We start from the raw sequence: 6000 nt of genomic DNA, 5'->3' as shown, positions 1-6000 counted from the left end.
TTCAAATGAATGAACTTGACCTCATTCAAGGTCACAGGAGTCAAAAAGGCTAAAATCTTAAAACGACTTCTTCTCATAACCAAGAGTCCCAGAGACCTAATATTTGGCCTGTAGCATGCTGGGGTGAAGGGCTCCCAAGTTTGTTCAAATGAATGACCTTGACTTTCATTCAAGGTCACAGGAGTCAAAAAGGCTAAAATCTTTAAACGACTTCTTCTCAATAACCAAGAGTCTCAGGGAGTTGATATTGGGTCTGTAGCATGCTGTGGTAAAGGGCTACCAATTTTGTTCAAATGAATGACCTTGACCTTCATTCAAGGTCACAGGGGTCAAAAAGGCTAAAATCTTTAAACAACTTCTCAATAACCAAGAGTCCCAGGGAGTTGATATTGGGTCTGTAGCATGCTGGGGTGAAGGGCTACCAAGTTTGTTCAAATGAATGACCTTGACTTTCATTCAAGGTCACAGGAGTCAAAAAGGCTAAAATCTTTAAACGACTTCTTCTCAATAACCAAGAGTCCCAGAGACCTAATATTTGGCCTGTAGCATGCTGGGGTGAAGGGCTCCCAAGTTTGTTCAAATGAATGACCTTGACTTTCATTCAAGGTCACAGGAGTCAAAAAGGCTAAAATCTTTAAACGACTTCTTCTCAATAACCAAGAGTCCCAGAGAGTTGATATTGGGTCTGTAGCATGCTGGGGTGAAGGGCTACCAAGTTTGTTCAAATGAATGACCTTGACTTTCATTCAAGGTCACAGGAGTCAAAAAGGCTAAAATCTTTAAACGACTTCTTCTCAATAACCAAGAGTCCCAGAGACCTAATATTTGGCCTGTAGCATGCTGGGGTGAAGGGCTCCCAAGTTTGTTCAAATGAATGACCTTGACTTTCATTCAAGGTCACAGGAGTCAAAAAGGCTAAAATCTTTAAACGACTTCTTCTCAATAACCAAGAGTCCCAGAGAGTTGATATTGGGTCTGTAGCATGCTGGGGTGAAGGGCTACCAAGTTTGTTCAAATGAATGGCCTTGACCGTCATTCAAGGTCACAGGAGTCAAAAAGGCTAAAATCTTTAAACGACTTCTTCTCAATAACCAAGAGTCCCAGAGGCCTAATATTTGGCCTGTAGCATGCTGGGGTGAAGGGCTCCCAAGTTTGTTCAAATGAATGACCTTGACTTTCATTCAAGGTCACAGGAGTCAAAAAGGCTAAAATCTTTAAACGACTTCTTCTCAATAACCAAGAGTCTCAGGGAGTTGATATTGGGTCTGTAGCATGCTGTGGTAAAGGGCTACCAATTTTGTTCAAATGAATGACCTTGACCTTCATTCAAGGTCACAGGGGTCAAAAAGGCTAAAATCTTTAAACAACTTCTCAATAACCAAGAGTCCCAGGGAGTTGATATTGGGTCTGTAGCATGCTGGGGTGAAGGGCTACCAAGTTTGTTCAAATGAATGACCTTGACTTTCATTCAAGGTCACAGGAGTCAAAAAGGCTAAAATCTTTAAACGACTTCTTCTCAATAACCAAGAGTCCCAGAGACCTAATATTTGGCCTGTAGCATGCTGGGGTGAAGGGCTCCCAAGTTTGTTCAAATGAATGACCTTGACTTTCATTCAAGGTCACAGGAGTCAAAAAGGCTAAAATCTTTAAACGACTTCTTCTCAATAACCAAGAGTCTCAGGGAGTTGATATTGGGTCTGTAGCATGCTGTGGTAAAGGGCTACCAAGTTTGTTCAAATGAATGACCTTGACCTTCATTCAAGGTCACAAGGGTCAAAAAGGCTAAAATCTTTAAACAACTTCTTCTCAATAACCAAGAGTCCCAGAGACCTAATATTTGGCCTGTAGCATGCTGGGGTGAAGGGCTACCAAGTTTGTTCAAATGAATGACCTTGACCTTCATTCAAGGTCACGGGTCAAAAAGGCTAAAATCTTTAAACGACTTCTTCTCAATAACCAAGAGTCTCAGGGAGTTGATATTGGGTCTGTAGCATGCTGTGGTAAAGGGCTACCAAGTTTGTTCAAATGAATGACCTTGACCTTCATTCAAGGTCACAAGGGTCAAAAAGGCTAAAATCTTTAAACAACTTCTTCTCAATAACCAAGAGTCCCAGAGACCTAATATTTGGCCTGTAGCATGCTGGGGTGAAGGGCTACCAAGTTTGTTCAAATGAATGACCTTGACCTTCATTCAAGGTCACGGGTCAAAAAGGCTAAAATCTTTAAACGACTTCTTCTCAATAACCAAGAGTCCCAGAGAGTTGATATTGGGTCTGTAGCGTGCTGGGGTAAAGGGCTACCAAGTTTGTTCAAATGAATGACCTTGACCTTCATTCAAGGTCACGTCGATCAAGTATGCTTAAATCTTTAAATGACTTTTAGTGAAAAGCCAAAGTGCAGAGAGACATTATATTGGTCCTGTAGCATGCTTTCAAATAACTGCAGGATCCATATATGAAAAGATCACTGCATTGCAGGTGAGCGATTTGGGCCCATTGGGCCCTTGTATATTTTTTGCATTTATGCTGCCCGATCAATACGTTACTGTTCATTCACAGACAGGCCTCTTTAAAGGGTTGAGGAATCGTAAATAACCAGAGTTGGCCTTTTGATGATTTTTGTTTGCTGGTCCAGAAATATCTGTGGTGTCCTCCTGGTCCAGAAATATTTGTGGTGTCCTCCTGATCCAGAAACATCTGTGGTGTCCTCCTGATCCAGAAATATCTGTGGTGTCCTCCTGATCCAGAAATATCTGTGGTGTCCTCCTGATCCAGAAATATCTGTGGTGTCCTCCTGATCCAGAAATATCTGTGGTGTCCTCCTGATCCAGAAATATCTGTGGTGTCCTCCTGATTCAGAAACATCTGTGGTGTCCTCCTGATCCAGAAACATCTGTGGTGTCCTCCTGATCCAGAAACATCTGTGGTGTCCTCCTGATCCAGAAACATCTGTGGTGTCCTCCTGATCCAGAAACATCTGTGGTGTCCTCCTGATCCAGAAATATCTGTGGTGTCCTCCTGATTCAGGAACATCTGTGGTGTCCTCCTGATCCAGAAATATCTGTGGTGTCCTCCTGATCCAGAAACATCTGTGGTGTCCTCCTGATCCAGAAACATCTGTGGTGTCCTCCTGATCCAGAAATATCTGTGGTGTCCTCCTGATCCAGAAATATCTGTGGTGTCCTCCTGATTCAGAAACATCTGTGGTGTCCTCCTGATCCAGGAACATCTGTGGTGTCCTCCTGATTCAGAAACATCTGTGGTGTCCTCCTGATCCAGAAATATCTGTGGTGTCCTCCTGATCCAGAAATATCTGTGGTGTCCTCCTGATCCAGAAACATCTGTGGTGTCCTCCTGATGCATGTATTTTGCCCTGACCACCTCGTTAGTAATTACTTGCACCCTGATACTGAGATATCTATGACCGGTAGACAACCAATTCAAACTAAACTGGGAGAAATATCTACAGTAATCGAGGCATGTTACTGCCTTTGTCCAGCAGGAAGACGGACCTCAGGTATATACGCTTATGTTGCATTGATGCTGTACTATATTGGTTATTATATGCATCAGGCAAATACCAAAGCGCTCCAGTCAACAAGTCGTAAATTCAGTATTTCTGTGTTGTAACATGGCCATCCAGATTTCATCTTCACATGTGCCTGCATATAAACAGTTCATTTTGACCACATTAAATGCCTTTTTGACTTCGTAAGTAATGATATTCAATTTTTACTTGATGTTAGTAAAAATAGACCATCTGGTAATTTGACCTTTAAATGACAAATTTACCAGTCCCAGATTTACAAAACCTTTACCATAATAAGTTTACATAATGAGCCAGCTAATCACAATATATTGTTGGTGCACAAGAACAAAAAGTGGGTATATCATTTCCGTAGAAATATGACAAAATATGAATTTAAAAAGTCACAATTTACGATAGATTTTGTTTGCTGTTGGTAGCCCCCGTATGAGAATAGGCATTTAAATCCAAACATGTACAGAAAAAAAAAAAAAAAAAAAAAATGTTTTGGTTTCCGGGAAAATGCAACAATATATCAATTTATCTTTGGGCAGGATTAGGGTTAATAATAAGCTCTTAATACGCTACGTATTTTGAAAGGGCTGCATATGGAAGACATTTAAAATGTAATTTTTCTCACAAAACAAGAGGCCCAGAGGGCCTGTATCGCTCACCTGGATTTCATGAGATATGAAACAAGAATGATGATTAAGTATATTTGTCACTGGTATTGCTATGTCAATATATCATAGGCATTTTATATGGGTACGTGAGGATTTTATGTCAAAAAATGCATTAATCCATGAAATAAAATTGACTTTTGGCGCAACCCCATAGGGATGCTACCACACGAATGTGAGTGATATCCATTGCTTAGTTTCAGAAAAGAAGTTGTTTAAACCAATTGACCCCTTTTGACCCCGCCCTCTGCACCCCAAGGGGAGTGGGGGTCAGTTCCTTCCTTTATAAAATTTTGAATCCCTACCCAAAAGGATGCTACCAGGCAAATATGAGTGATATCCCTTGCTTAGTTTCAGAGAAGAAGTTCAATTCAGCCAAATTGACCCCTCTTGGCCCCGCCCTTTAGGCCACCGGGGGATCAACCTCGCCATTTATACAATTTTGAATCACCACCCAATAGTGATGCTACCAGGCAAATATGAGCAATATCCATTGCTTGATTTCAGAGAAGAAGTCGTTTATATCAATATAGCCCAATTGATCACATTTGGCACCGCCCCTCAGGCCCCACCATTTGTACCATTTTGAATCCCAACCCCAAAGGGATGCCCACAGTCAAATATGAGCAATATTTATTGCTTGGTTTCAGTGGAGAAGTTGTTCATATCAATTTAGCCAATTGACCCCTCTTGGCCCCGCCCCTCAGGCCCCTGGGGGTCAGCTCCATCATTTGTACAATTTTTAATCCCCACCCCATAGTGTTGCTACCAGGCAAATAGGAGCGATATCCATTGCTCGGTTTCAGAGAAGAAGTCGTTTATATCAATATAGCTATATTAACCCCTTTTGGCCCTGCCCCTCAGGCCCCCAGGGGGTCAGCCCCACCATTTGTACAATTTTGAATCTCCACCCCATAGTCATACTGCCAGGCAAATAGGAGCAATATCCTTAGCTTGGTTTCAGAGAAGAAGTCGTTTATATTAAGAGAGCCAAATTGACCCCTTTTGACCCCGCCCCTCATACCCCTTGGAGGTCAGCCCCACCATTTGTACAAATACGATGAGTAAAATAGAATTGTCTAACCTTATTTCAGCGTAAGCGTTTCTTTAAATATGGAAATCAACATGAACCATACTTTTCAACTGCTTTTGCTTCCAGGGAGTAATGGGTAGGTCCGAGAGAAACCTGCTTAATTTCTTGTCCTGAGAGACCTGTTAATCTCCCTGCTTTCGGGTCCTAGTCCCGGACCCTTTCCGGTCATACACCCAAAAGAATGCCATAGCTAGAGTCATTAGTTATGCAAAATGTATACTCCCATCCCCGAGGATGCTTCTGGCAAAATTTTGTCAATGTTAAAAGTAACAATTTAAAGGACTTATTTCTTATTCCTCTGTTGGGAACCAACCATCCAGCCCCAGTAGACCAGTGTCACAATTTGACCCGACTATTATCCTGACAAAATTTGGTAAAAATCCATTCCGTCCTTTATAAGTAGGGACTTAAAGACTAACCTCTGGGCCCAACACTTCCGGCCCACGGAGGGGCCAGTGTCCACCATTTTTGCAAAGTATGTTCCCCAGGTTTGTTTCTGACCAAATGTGATCAAAATCCATTCACTTGTTCATGACTATCCACAATTTAAATGACCAAACCTCTATTTCCCCCATTGGGTCCTGTCCCTCCAATGCAAGGATCGTCAGTCACCATTTATATACAACAGCAGGACTGGATTGGGCTGAATGCCAATGGCCTGGTTACTCCAGATGGTTAGAGCATCGCTCTAGAAGTCGGAAT

Source organism: Pecten maximus, chromosome 11, assembly GCF_902652985.1.
Source record: "Pecten maximus chromosome 11, xPecMax1.1, whole genome shotgun sequence".
NCBI classification, from domain to species: Eukaryota; Metazoa; Mollusca; class Bivalvia; order Pectinida; family Pectinidae; genus Pecten; species Pecten maximus.
Note: the sequence above shows the minus strand (reverse complement) of the source record.